General features: G+C 44.7%; 1 pseudogene; it reads left to right on the forward strand.

Annotated features, from left to right (window-relative positions):
• Nucleotides 1-14,193, forward strand: part of LOC123486434 — a 37,728-nt pseudogene that overhangs the window by 3,082 nt on the left and 20,453 nt on the right.

Raw genomic sequence — 14,193 nt, forward strand, 5'->3', positions numbered from 1 at the left:
AAGAATGCCAGGCTTTCATTGAACAAAATTAAGTAGCCTAATTGCAATACAAACAAATTGCAAATGTCAACTACATTAGACAGGGCATTGTATATCTTAGTATAAGGCCAGGTAACAAAAGTCTGCTGTCTGTGAGAAACAATCAAAGTATTACTGTAAATAGCTCTATAACACAATGCACTCTAATAATTACATTTTACATTTACATTTTAGTCATTTGTGAGCAGACGCTCTTATCCAGAGCGACTTACAGTTAGTGAGTGCATACATTTTCTGTTTGATATAGAACATCCTTAAATATCTCTACTCAGCTCGAGCGCAAACTGTTAATATCCAAGACCATAAATAGTTCTATCCTTGAAATCAACAGCTTTTCAACAACGTTCCAAGTAACTCTTACATCAAAACAGGACTGTATTATTCTTCAATCATGCCTGTTATATAGCAAAGGCCTACAGTATATTGTCTTGCCAGTGGACATCCCAAGGTTCCCAGTGTGCCTCCTCATCCCTCTTCATTATGTTGCTATAGAGCTGTGCAGTACAGGCAGCTATTAGCCTGTTATGTCTTTCTGGAACACTTGATATTGTTTATTACCCTCATTCTTTATCCCCCTTCAAATTGACTTCAGAGCACAACTTGTTTAGGCCAATGACTGAGGGCAGGGCCTTGCCAGATCCTCTTGATGAGCGGGGAGGAGGAGGAGGAGATCTTTTAATGTCCCTGACTTGGAGTCAGTGTTTAACATTCCTGCGGCAGAGGCAATTTCAGAGCATGTTTAAAAGCCATGAGCCGTCAATGGAGCAGGACAGCAGGCTTGAGCTCACTGATTTAATGGAGGGACACTCCCCCTGTCCTGTCCTGTCCTGAGCATTCAGAGTCCAGACACACATAAGCTGTCATGCTATGTACATACGTACAGTACACAGAACTCCAGAAAAGATGTGGGTTGGTGGTAAATAAACAGGAAATGACTTTGTGATTGGAGCACATGTTGCTGTCAGCGTAATTAGATTAGTGGTGCTCTGAACCAGTGTTCCAGGTCTTCTCTCTCTCTCTCTCTCTCTCTCTCTCTCTCTCTCTCTCTCTCTCTCTCTCTCTCTCTCTCTCTCTCGCTCTCTGCTCTCGCTCTCGCTCTCGCCCGCTCTCGCTCTCGCTCTCGCTCTCGCTCTCGCTCTCGCTCGCTCTCGCTCTCGCTCTCGCTCTCGCTCTCGCTCTCGCTCTCTCTCGCTCCCTCGCGCCCGCTCTCTCTCTCTCTCCTCTTCTCTCTCTCTCTCTGTTTAATTGGCAGCTTCTTAGAGGGCTGTTGAGGGATGAGGCATATTTGGGTCTCCTTGGAACATTCTAAGTGGCTTTCATCCTCTCAGGTGGTCCTTGTCGATTGTAATCGGCCAGTAGAGGATGTCAGGATGGAATGAACCAGACCCTCTGGACTGCAGCTCTCCTCTCCACTGTGTCAGCACACAGCCATGCATGATTAAATACCATTTTCCTTTCTGCTTTTTTCATCCTCCTTGTTTCTTCCCATCTTTTCCTCCCTCCTCTCGCTCTCTGTCCTCCCTCGTTTCCTTTCTGTGATTCTCCCTCCATCAATCCCCTCTCTTTCTCTTCTGACTTTCTTTCTCTCTCTCTCTCTCTCTCTCTCTCTCTCTCTCCCATCTCTCTCTCTCTCTCTCTCTCTCTCTCTCTCTCTCTCTCTCTCTCTCTCTCTCTCTCTCTCTCTCTCTCTCTCTCTCTCTCTCTCTCTCTCTCTCTCTCTCTCTCTCTCTCTCTCTCTCTCTCTCTCTCTCTCTCTCTCTCGCTCTAGGGAGTCATGTGAGTTGGAGGATGCTGCCAGCCTGGCCTCCTCGTACCCGTCCTCTCCCACAGAGAATGGCACTGTTTCCACAGAGACCTGCGGCAGCAGCCGGCCCAGCTCCAAAAGCACTTTAGAGGAGAACGCCTATGAGGACATAGTGGGTAAGCATGGTGCTGTGTCTGGAGACCTGAGGAGAACTCAGCCTGACCCGGGACACGTACTTATGCATTATAATTCAGTGAATAACCAGGATTGTGAAAGCCAAACTCTATCAGTGGCTCCTGATGCAAGCAGTAATTCCAAAATCCTTTCACACACTTGGTAGATTTCTAGAGAAGTCTGATTGTTGGCCACTCTCTTATATCCTCACGCTCTCAGCTGCCAAGTAGACTGGATTGTTTTTATTCTAAAGGATGGCATGAAGATGTGTGCTGCTTTCTGGTTTCACCATCAACTCCTAATTGTTATGGACTGATAACAAGTATTTCTTCTTCTGCTGAAAGCTCTGTGTGTCTGTCTCCAGACAATGGTTATCGGGAGCCAGCAACAACAGATGGGTTATATAATGCTAGCTGGCCTTCCCCTGGTTAAAGGAATTTGACAGTCATGGTGTACATTTATATCGCATCTGCTTTCTATTGGAACAATCCCAATTAGCTGACTGAAAAACTCTCAGGGCTTTTCAAAAATCAATGGTAGGTTTATACTTCATATTCCTGCTTTATGTTTATTCAGCCCTGTATGGTCATGTCAAGAAAATATGATCATCACTCACTCTACATTATCAGGCCATTCCTTGAGACAAAGAATGGCATTCCACCGTTTACTGGATTATATTGTAAGATTACTCTGTGGTTGTAGCACTTTGGGAAAATGTCAACTTGATATGCCTCAGCTAAAGCCCAGACCTAGCACTAAAGCTAATTTCACATAAATCAAGTGTTCGACAGTCTCACAAGGAATTGCTTTCACAAAATTGGGGGAATATCAATCCTCCAACAAGGACTTTTGACCTCCTGATAGTTTTAGTAACATGGAAAACTACAATATCACAGTATAAGCAGGACCAACTCTAATTTCTCTGTATTGAGGTTGACAAAGTACAAATGTATGCCAAATTCCTTTCCAGTAGTAAATGTCCTGAGGACTGTGGACAGTGAAAAGGCTGGTTCTCCTGAGGTGCTTCATGTGGCATCGATGTCTGTCACGGCTTGAATGTAGACCCGTAAAAGAATGGGGGGAAAACAGGTTTTCAGTTGGAAATTGAGATTGAGTGTTGGTTGAGATATGTTTGTAGCTTGAGCATATTTTTTTGCAAGCACATGGGTCAAATTAAGACTAATGGCCATATTTCTCCCTCCTACATGGTTGACTCTCTTCCTCTATTCGTCCTGTATGGCGTTTTTTCAGTCACTGAGATGACCAATGGTTCCAGGCAGAGCATGAATCGGTGGCCGCGAGGGAACCGGGGACTTTCATGCGTACCCCAACAAAGAGTCCATTGTTCGCCGGCCGAACACCTCGAGTATGGGATCGGCGATGTGGTCAAAGGCATTTTGGCTGAATGCTGGTTAGTTGAGAAATACATTGCCTCTGTGAGCTCTCCCTCCCCAGTGATCCTGGCTGCTCCAGTCTGAAATAGGCCTAGCTGGCTCTGATCACGGCATGGAATGGTGGTTCCACCACCATTAAGCAGCGGTTTACAGGTCAGATGTTCCGTTGGAGAGGCAGCAGCCACAGCAGTGGGAGATAGGCCATGTTCTAGTCCCTCTCCCTCGTATTTCAACGTGTAGCAGCTCAGACACTTTGGACTCAGACACACACGGCCCTTCTCGAAGCATTTAATCAACTGTGAGGGAGATCATGGCTGTCTGAGACAGTAGGCCACTGGCAATGAGTACATTAAATAAAGACTCTTCTCAAAATCAAATCAAATACAATTTAATTTGTCACATGCGCCAAATACAACTGGTGTAGACTTTACAGTGAAATGCTTGCTTACGAGACCTTCCCAATGTTGCAGAGTTTTAAAATAATAATAAAAATTGTAACACAAGGAATAAAATTAAATACACAAGAATGGAGCTATATACAGGGAGTACCAGTACCAGATCAATGTGCAGAGAGGTACGAGGTATATGAGGTAGATATGTACATGAAGGCAGGGTAAAGTGACTAGTCATCAGGATAGATGATAATAAGAGTAAGATAGAGAACAGAGTAGCAGCAGCAATTGATAAGTGTAAAGGTGTATGTGTGTTTGTGTTGTGTCTGTGTATGCATATGTAGTGTATGTGAATGTGTTTGTGTGGGAGTGTCAATGTAGTGTATGTGAGTGAGTGTGTATGTGGTGTGTGTATATATAGTCTAGTGAGTGTGCGTAGGGTCAGTGCAAGATAGTCAGTGCAGATAGTTTGGGTACCATTCATTTACTATTTAGCAGTCTGGCTATTTAGCAGTCTTATGGCTTGGGGTTCGAAGGTGTCTCGGAGCCTGTTGGTCCGAGAGCCGATGCTCCGGTACCGTTTGCCGGACGGTTTTCATCCTCCTGAGGGGGAAGAGTTGCTGCCATGCCCTCTTTGCGGGTGTGTGTGGACCATGTTAAGTCCTTAGTCATGTGGACGCCAGGACCTGAAGCTCTTGACCTGCTCACAACAGCCCGTCGATGTGGATGGGGGCGTGCTCTCCCCTCTTTCTCCTATAGTCCCACAATCAGCTCCTTGGTCTTACTGACGTTGTTGTCCTGGCACCACACTACTAAGTCTCTGACGCCTTCCTGTAGGCTGTCTCATCGCCGTCCATGATCAGGCCTACCACCGTTGTGTCGTCAGCAAACTTGGTGATAATGTTGAGTTGTGCGTGACCACGCAGTCGTAGGTGAACAGGGAGTACAGGAGGGGACTAAGACACCCTGGACCCGTGTTGAGGGTCAGCCTACCCTCACCAGCTGGGGCCGGCCCATCAGGAAGTCCAGGATCCAGTTGCAGAGGGAGGGTTCAGTCCCAGGGTCCCTAGTTTGGAGATAGCAGCTTGGAGGGGTTTGGTGGTGAACGCTGCGCTGTAGTCTATGAACAGCATTCTCACATAGTTGTTTTTCATCTTGTCCAGGTGGGAGAGGGCAGTGTGAAGTGCAATTGTGATTGCTTCATCTGTGGATCTGTCGGGGTGGTATGCAAATTGGAGTGGGTCTAGGGTGTCTGGGCTGATGGTGTTGATGTGTGTCATGACCAGCCTTTCAAAGCACTTCATAATTACAGATGTGAGTGCTACAGGGCGATAGTCATTTAGGCAGGTTACCTTCGAGCTCTTAGGAACAGGGACAATGGTGGTCAGCTTGAAACATGTTTGGATTACAGACTGGGACAAGGAGAGATTGGAAATGGCTGTGAAGACACTTGCCCAGCTGGTCTGCGCATGCTTTGAGAACGTGCCCTGGTATTCCAGCCTTGTGATTGCATTCCACCTTCCTCCTATAGTGTCCTTTTGCATCTTTGATGTCTTGTCGGAGGTCAGATCGGGTTTTCTTGTATGCGTCCATGTCCATGTCCCGTTCCTTGTAAGCAGTAGGTCTAGCCTTTAGCCCAGTGCGGATATTGCCTGTAATCCATGTTTTTTGGTTTGGATACATTCTTATAGTCACTGTGGGGATGAAATCGTCTATGCACTTATTGATGAAGCATGTGACTGTTGTGATAAACTCCTCAATGCTATCGGATGAATCCCGGAACATATTCCAGTTTGCTTCATCCAACCACTTCCGTATTCAGCGCATCACTGGTACTTCCTGTTTGAGCTTTTGTTTGTAAACAGAATGCAGGAGAATGGAGTCATGGTCAGAGGATGGGGAGGGCCTCGTATGCGTTTCTGTGGGTAGAATAAAAAGTGGTCTAGAGTTTTAGTGCCATTGTGACACAGGAGACGTGTTGGTAGAAGTGAGGTAGGACGGTTTTAAGTCTCACCCACCCACTTGTTTGTTTATGGCCCCATACAGATAGTTGAGTGCCAGAGTGGTGTTGGCTTGTGGAGGGATGTAGACAGCTGTGATAATTACGGATGAGAACTCTCTTGGTAGATTAAAGGGTCTGTAGCTAACCATGAGGTATTCTATATCAGGTGAGCAAAAGCTTGAGATTTCCTTTACACTGGATGCAGCACATCAGTTGTTATTTATGAAAAAAACACACTTTCGACTTCCCGACAGCCGTCCGATTCTGGCTGCATGGAGAATCCACAGAGTACTACGTGCATAAAGGCGTCATCATCCAGACTACGTTTCAGTAAGACATCATATTGCAGCTTTTTCAAGTCTCTCTGATAGGAGACTCTTCGAATCCATTTATTCTTGAGTGACTGGACATTTGCCAATATTCACTGGCTTCACTGGTTTCTCAGTCTGAAGTCAGTGTCTCTTATGTCTAATTTTGGCAACTGTCAAAATGTACTTTAGAAGATCAGTCATCTGCCACCTGATGATCAAATTCATGATTCATCATGGTGTTATGGTATAAATGGTTATATTCTGGCTATAGTTTGATTAGCGTAGTGCCCTGGGAACAGGTTGTGTACACAGCAGTGACTCAGTATAATGGATAGTCTGTGTCATCAACCCCAAGCTGAACTGAGTCTCTCTGACATCATTATGTCAGCAGTGGTGGTGGTGGGGTAATGGCCACTCCCTGGCCTGTCTGTCTGAGCCATATTATCTCTGCTCTAACACTGCAATGGCAATCTGCTGACTGGAATAATGATGCCTTGTTTTGTCTTTGTAATCACTTTACATTTCACATAGATTTATGAATTGCTGATGAATACAGTATGGCATTTCTCTTTAATTTACAGTTGAATATATCTGTAGTTTTTAGCATTTTTGAGGTATAGTGTTAAACAATTTTAGATTCCATAAATACTGTGCATCTCCCAGCATAATTTGGCCCATGTGGTCACAAGCCTTCTCTGTCCTCAGGGTGAAGGATGTACACTGTACAGTTACAGCATGGTTTGTGGTGCCACCAAATGTTTAGACAGATCTCGAGCCCGTTTGGTCACACAACATCTCTGTTTATCCACATGAATGAGTGGTGCCACTGCTAGCAGCCACTCGGCGGTGAGGGACATTCTGTCCATAGCCCTTTTATAGGGTAATCCGATCCTGACATTGTGTAGATAGTCTGTCCTCTGTCTCGCTCTAGAGGGCCTATTGTGTAAGCCGATGCCGGTCACACGTGGGTGCAGCCAGCCAGGAGAGGTGTGCCCCACTCTGTGTGTGTGTTTGGATGTGAGTATCCACAGCAGTTGATTAGTACCCTCCAGTGCGTCAGAAGCCAAGGAAGACATATCATCATCCCAGCAGCTGTCATTACTCTGCTTCAGTTGAATGGTGTCCCAGAACACTGAGGGGTCAGTCAGTCCATCCCTAGAGCTGGGTCATATGGACCAAAAATCATATTGCGATCTAAAGTGCCTGAATTGATGCGATAGCGATAAATAGAACTATATGTTTATAACATTAATGTGCACTAGTTTTTTTATTATCTTTAAACTACTACTACTAGTTTGAAGTTTGTAGCCATCAATTGTCCCATTAACAATCACACATATTAGTAAACTTATTTCATTTCAAACTTCACATTTCTCTAGTATAGGCTACTTGTACGTAATGAGCGGTATCAGCAAAATGCCTCGGTAAGTAATCATGGTGGTGTCGATAATTTTTCAGTTTATGGTCCCAGCTCTATCCAGGCCTGTTATTCTATTCCTCACTCTAATAATACATAGGGAGGGAACAGGGGAAGAGACCAGTCTGGCTGGAATTTCATTTTCAGTATGACATGGCAGAATGCACTGATGATCTCACTAGATGGTTCCTAAATAGGCTATAAATGATGAACCCCTTTTAACAAAACAATACCTTTAGCACAGTTTAACTTTGGCCTTCAAGGTGTTCCTCCAGTTCATGGATTCTCTTCCATCATATTGAGATGGAAAGAATCTCAGACATTCATGCTGAAGTGTAGATTTAGTCTATTTTGACAGACACTAGCTCTGTTGTAAGACTCATGCTCCTTTCACTGCAAGTCTTTTCCCCCTCATGCCTTTCGACACCATCTGGCTCTGTTTTCGTTTTTAGTGCAGTTCCTTCTTTCTCCCAACCCTTTCAGACCCAGCCAAAATGCTATTCTCCAGAGCACATGTCTGGATGGACATGGGAAGGGGTGTTACACAGTTTTTATACAAGCTGGCTGGCCCTTTTCCAAGTGACATCAGTGAAAGCAGTGCTGTGTGAGATTCCCATTTTTCCATTTCTCTTATCAGTTATTGATTGTATGCCAGTCAGTCAGTGTTTAGTGGGAAAACCCAAAACCCACACTCTTTGCACAACACCTCTGAAGTGTTGAGTGAACATTTCTACATCTACAGTCTCATTGAAAGGATGCGAGAATGAAGTTCTGTGATACCTGAGAGGAGGAGGAAGATGCCCCCCTCCTCCCCCCTCCCCTCCCCCTCCCGCAGCAGACAGCCTGCATACTCCGGCCATGACTCACCACCAGCAGCCCAGTGTCCGGGAGTCTCGGCACAGTGCAGTCGGTCAGGGGCCAGCAGGGCCGCCGGAGCCCTGGGCCAAAAGTAACTTTTTAAAGAGACAGTACATTTGGGCATTGTAGCAGCCAGCTGAGAGTGACCTTTAACCTGGCCCCTGCATGACCTATCTGATCTGAGCTACACCACAGGGAGCCTCTCCAATTCCCTCTCTTGCCCCCCGTCATCTCACACAGACCCTGGCCTGAAGCCTCTCTGGCTGTGTCTTGTCTAGTCAAATACCTTCCTTCTCCCTGAACCTTAACAGATCCTTCTGAACAGCTGCTGCTGTTATCTTAGACCTTAATCTGTTTTCTTAATGTCGTCACACAGAGAAGGAGAACCCGTACGGGGGCGTGGACCTGAAGAGGAGGAGTTTGGGTCGGAAAACCGCTTGGTACCGGAAAGCAACCGGACCTGGAGCTCCCCAGAAACTCAACTCACCTCCTCAGTAACCCAGCTAGCTAGCAGAACTGATGTATTTTCCTGCGGTAAAATTCTCCCCTCAGACTAGGTTAGATCTCTGAAACCTGGACAGGATCCTCCAATAATCTTGTTTCACAGCTAGATTTCTCATTGGTTGTGCTACAGAAGCCTTTTGATGCTGCTGAAACCATTTGGAGTTCCGGTTAAATACTGTCTGTCTGCCTGGAAATGTAGGTTTTGGCTCTGCTGCTTTATATATGGATGGGCACTGTCTCGTCATTAGGAAAGATGATTTAGAATTTCCTTGTGTTCAACTGGGATGAGTCACTGTGCGGTGAGGAAAATATATTGTATTGTCGGGTATGGTTACTTATTGTCATGACAAAAACCTCAGTCAATCCCCAGACCAAACCAGGATCCATTGCTTCATCCCATGGGCCCTGGATCTAAGTAGTGCACTATAAAGGGAATAGGGTTACCATCTGAGACACAGCCTCAGTATTGTCTCTCTCTCCCCCTCCACAGCTGCCCTCTAAGCCCAGTAGCCTTTCCCTGCGCCTCTCTGGTCCCACAACAAAGAGTCACCCGGGCGTCCCGCCTGTCCAAGCGCCACAGCCATGATGACATGCTGCTGCCGCCCCGGCCGGCGGTCTCTCCCTCCCCTGCTGTCTGCTGGATAGCGGCTTAGCAGCGCCAGCGACACCCCTGGCCTCCCGTAGACACCGGAGGATCCCCAAGTACAATACCAAAACACTCCAGGCTGTAGGAATGAATTCTGTTCTCTCCATGAGGATCTCCTCAAGGACTATTCTGGAATGGAGCTCTTTTGTTTTAACGTTTTTTGCAAGCCATATATCTAACTGAAAGGCAAAATGGAGATGTAATGGATTTGCTATAGAGCTATACAAATGTCATTCTTTCGAATAATTCCTAAATGCACTGTGTCCGAACTCTTTGCTGATTCTCTTCATACTCTTGTTTTAAGCACAAAGCCATATCCCAGGGATATTTCTGGACATGGAAGAGAGAGAACTGAGGAAAGGATTTTATGTCCAATCTCTTCCCTCCTCCCACACACTCAAATGGGACTTTCAACTTTGAAGAGCTTCACCACAGGAGATCAGATAGTCCTATACTGTAGGTGGTACACACACTGAGCTTCCCCTTTCTCTCACTGTTTACAGATGGTCCAAAATCAACTCCATTTACTTCCAACACTGGGAGGGAAGAAGAGGCTTAAGAAGCTGACCTTGTCTAACATTGAGCCCGGCATCTCTCTGCAGGAGGTGCGTAGGGCTCATCCCTCTTCTACTCCATCCACTGTCTGGATCAGGGAGTAAATATTTGTGTCTCCTCCACCCACACAGTGTCCCAGTCAATCTGTGTAGCATAAGCATATAGTTGTAGAGTTGACCCTGACCCTAAACAAACCTTTTTTTCTCTCTCCGATCTGTTTACAGATGTGCAACAGCTAGAGCAGAGCGACTCTGATGTGACAGGTTCAAAGGTGAGAGGTCACAGTATGCAGTTGAAGCTCAGTCCCTGGAGACGGTGGTGCATGGATTTGTTTCACTCAAGCAGATACAACAAGCGCACGTCTCTGTTAGTTTTAACAAGTCCAGTGTTTGGAACGAGACATCGATCAAGTGACTTGTGACCGACACGAAATGTAATAACTGAAAGGCAAGATGTAATGGATTTGCTATAGACTATACAAAAGTCATTATTTCGAATAATTCTTAAATGCACTGTGTCCGAACTCTTTGCTGCTGATTCTGTTTCTCACTCTGTTTTAAAACACAAGCCATCTGTGTTGACAGTTATTAGTGAACTATAAGGTTTGTATTTCTCTCTAATCTGTGTTTAGGTTGTTATGTTTTGGACTGTGTGAGGATAAACATGCAAGTGGGAGTATAGAGGTTTAATCAGTGTGTGGAAACCCATCTAACGTTTTAAATCCAGTTAAGTTTTGGTTCCCAGAATGCTTTTGGTAGGTTAGAGATAACAATCATTTAACCTCCATTTGTTTTAGGTTTTTAAAGCATTTACGTAAATGTTTTTTTTACTATGAACAGCCTGGCAAAGTTTTCAGGGGAAGTTCCCACAATGTTTGATTTCATTTCCTTTTACATATGTAACAGCGATTTTCGAAACATCTTGATTGACTAAATATGTTCCAATAATGTTTGGACTGTTAAGCTCTTTGTCAGACTGCAGGGCTTGTATTGCACTATTAGCTGTGAGTGATGTCAGTTGTGTTTAGTACACAGTATTTGGGCTATACATTGTGTCAACCTAGGCCCTGTACTGAAGGTTGAACTGTCCATATCCCTCTCTCTTCTCTCCCCAGCCCCACACCCAGAGGCTGCTGAAGCTGCAGTCAATGCTGCGGCGGAGCCCCTAGCTACCGCACACTGGAGCTGCAGCTGATTGAGTGGCAGGGGGGAGCTGTTTGAATACTTTTGTGGTGGTGTCCCTCAGAAGAAGCCCACCAAGAACTCCCCTTCTCCCCGAGTCACCACCAGTTCCCCAAGGTAAGGGAACAACCCAAACTGTATTCTGGCCCCTTTGGGCCCCTTGGTCATGGGTCAGACAGCAGTGTCAATTCCCTTTTAAGTGAGAGAGAGGATTTAAACATGAAAGGGGTCCTCGTAGAGTAACTCTTCTGAGACATTACTCACTGGACCTACGAAGTATGTATGCTGAGAGCGCTGATACAGTTGAAGTCGGAAGTTTACATAAACTTAGGGTTGGAGTCATTAAAACTTGTTTTCAACCACGTCAACAAATTTCTTGTTAATAAACTATAGTTTTGGCAATGCGGTTAGGACATCTACTTTGGGCATGACACAGTAATTTTACAACAATTGTTTACAGACAGATTATTTCACTTATAGTTCCTATATCACAATTCCAGTGGGTCAGAAGTTTTACATACACTAAGTTGACTGTGCCTTTAAACAGCTTGGACATTTCCGAAAAAGATGTCATGGCTATAGAAGCTTCTGATAGGCTAATTGACATAATTTGAGTCAATTCGAGGTGTACCTGTGGATGTATTTCAAGGCCTACCTTGGAAACTCAGTGCCTCTTTGCTTGACATCATGGAAGAAGAAAAATTTGTAGACCTCACAAGTCTGGTTCATCCTTGGGAGCAATTTCCAAACGCCTGAAGGTACCACATTCATCTGTCAAACAATAGGAATGAAAGTATAAACACCATGGGACCACGCAGCGTCATACTGCTCAGGAAGGAGACGCGTTCTGTCTCCCCTGAGATGAGCGTACTTTGGTGCAAAAAGTGCAAATCAATCCCAGAACAACAGCACAGGACCTTGTGAAGAGATGCTGGAGGAAACAGGTACAAAAGTATCTATATCCACAGTAAAATGAGTCCTATATTGACATAACCTGAAAGGCCGCTCAGCAAGGAAGAAGCCACTGATCCAAAACTGCCATAAAAATGCCAGACTACGGTTTGCAACTGCACATGGGGACAAAGATTGTAGCCTTTTTGAAATGTCCTCTGGTATGATGAAACAAAAATGGAACTGTTTGGCCATAATGACCATCGTTATGTTTGGAGGAAAAAGGGGGTAGCTTGCACAAGGCGAAGAACACCATCCCAACCGTGAAGCACGGGGTGGCAGCATCATGCTGTGGGGGTGCTTTGCTGCAGGAGGGACTGGTGCACTTCCAAAATAGATGGCATCATGAGGAAGGAAAGTTATGTGGATATATTGCAACATCTCAAGCTCCGTCGGAAGTTAAAGCTTGGTCGCAAATGGGTCTTCTAAATGGCAATGACCAAGCATACTTCAAAGTTGTGGCAAAATGGCTTAAGGACAACAAAGTCAAGGGTATTTGAGTGGGCATCACAAAGCCCTGACCTCAATCCTATAGAAAATGTGTGGGCGAACTGAAAAGCTGTGCGAGCAAGTGGGAAGCCTACAAACCTGACTCAGTTATCCATTCCCTCACCTGCCTGGGCACGCTTGGCCACTTGTGTCGACACCCATAGGTCTCCGTTCGCAAGCCACTACGTACCTTGACTTATTCCACATTTTGTTGTGTTACTGCCTAATTCAAAATTAATTTAAACAAACAAATCACACCCATCTCCTGAATTGGGCCCCATATTGACAAAGTGAAAACATGTTTTTTTTTTGAAATTTTAGCACATAAAAAAAATGACATACAGAAATATCTAATTTACATAAAAATTCACACCCCTGAGTCAATACATGGTATAATCACCTATGGGGCCCGATTACAGCTGAGTCTTTCTGGGTAAGTCTCTAAGAGCTTTGCACACCTGGATTGTACAATATTTGCACATTAAATTTTAAATTCTTCAAGCTGTCAAGTGTGGTTGTTGATCATTTCTAGACAGCCTTTTCCGAAGTCTTGTCATAGATTTTCTGTTTTAAGTCAAAACTGTAACTAGTCACTCAGGAACATTCAATGTTGTCTTGGTTATCAACTCCAGTGTATATTTGGCCTTGTGTTTTAGGTTATTGTCCTGCTGAAAGGTGTGAATTTGACTCCCAGTATCTGTTGGAAAGCAGACTGAATCAGGTTTTCCTCTAGGATTTTGCCTGTGCTTGTGGTCCTCTGTAGCTCAATTGGTAGAGCATGGCGCTTGTAACGCCAGGGTAGTGGGTTCGATCCCCGGGACCACCCATACGTAAAAATGTATGCACACATGACTGTAAGTCGCTTTGGATAAAAGCGTCTGCTAAATGACATATTATATTATTATTATATTCCGTTTATTTTTATCCTAAAAAAAACTCTGTAGTCCTTGACGATAACAAGTATACCCATAACATGATGCAGCCACCACCATGCTTGAAAATATGAAGAGTGGTCCTCAGTGATGTGTTGTGCTGGATTTACCCCAAATATAACACTTTGTATTCAGGACATAAAGTTAATGTCTTTGTCCACACGATTTGCCACTTACTTTAGTTATTGCGAAACAGGATGCATGTTTTTGGAATATGTTGATTCTATACAGACTTCCTTCTTTTCTTCTCTTCTTTCCTTCATTTAGGTTGTATTGTGGAGTAACTACAGATGTTGTTGATCCATCCTCAGTTTTCTCCTATCGCAGCCATTAAACTGGAACTGTTTTAAAGTCGCTATTGTTCTCATGGTGAAATCCCTGAGCGGTTTCCTTCCTCTCTGGCAACTGAGTTAGGAAGGACTGTAGTGACTGGGTGTTTGATACACCATCCAAAGTGTAATTAATAACTTCACCATGCTCAAAGGGATATTCAATGCATCTGTTCGTTTTTTTACCCATCTACCAATAGGTGCCCTTCTTTAAAGGCATTTGAAAACCTCCCTGGTCTTTGTGGTTGAATCTGTGTTTGAAATTCACTGCTCGA

Source organism: Coregonus clupeaformis, unplaced genomic scaffold, assembly GCF_020615455.1.
Source record: "Coregonus clupeaformis isolate EN_2021a unplaced genomic scaffold, ASM2061545v1 scaf1216, whole genome shotgun sequence".
In the NCBI taxonomy this organism is placed as follows: Eukaryota; Metazoa; Chordata; class Actinopteri; order Salmoniformes; family Salmonidae; genus Coregonus; species Coregonus clupeaformis.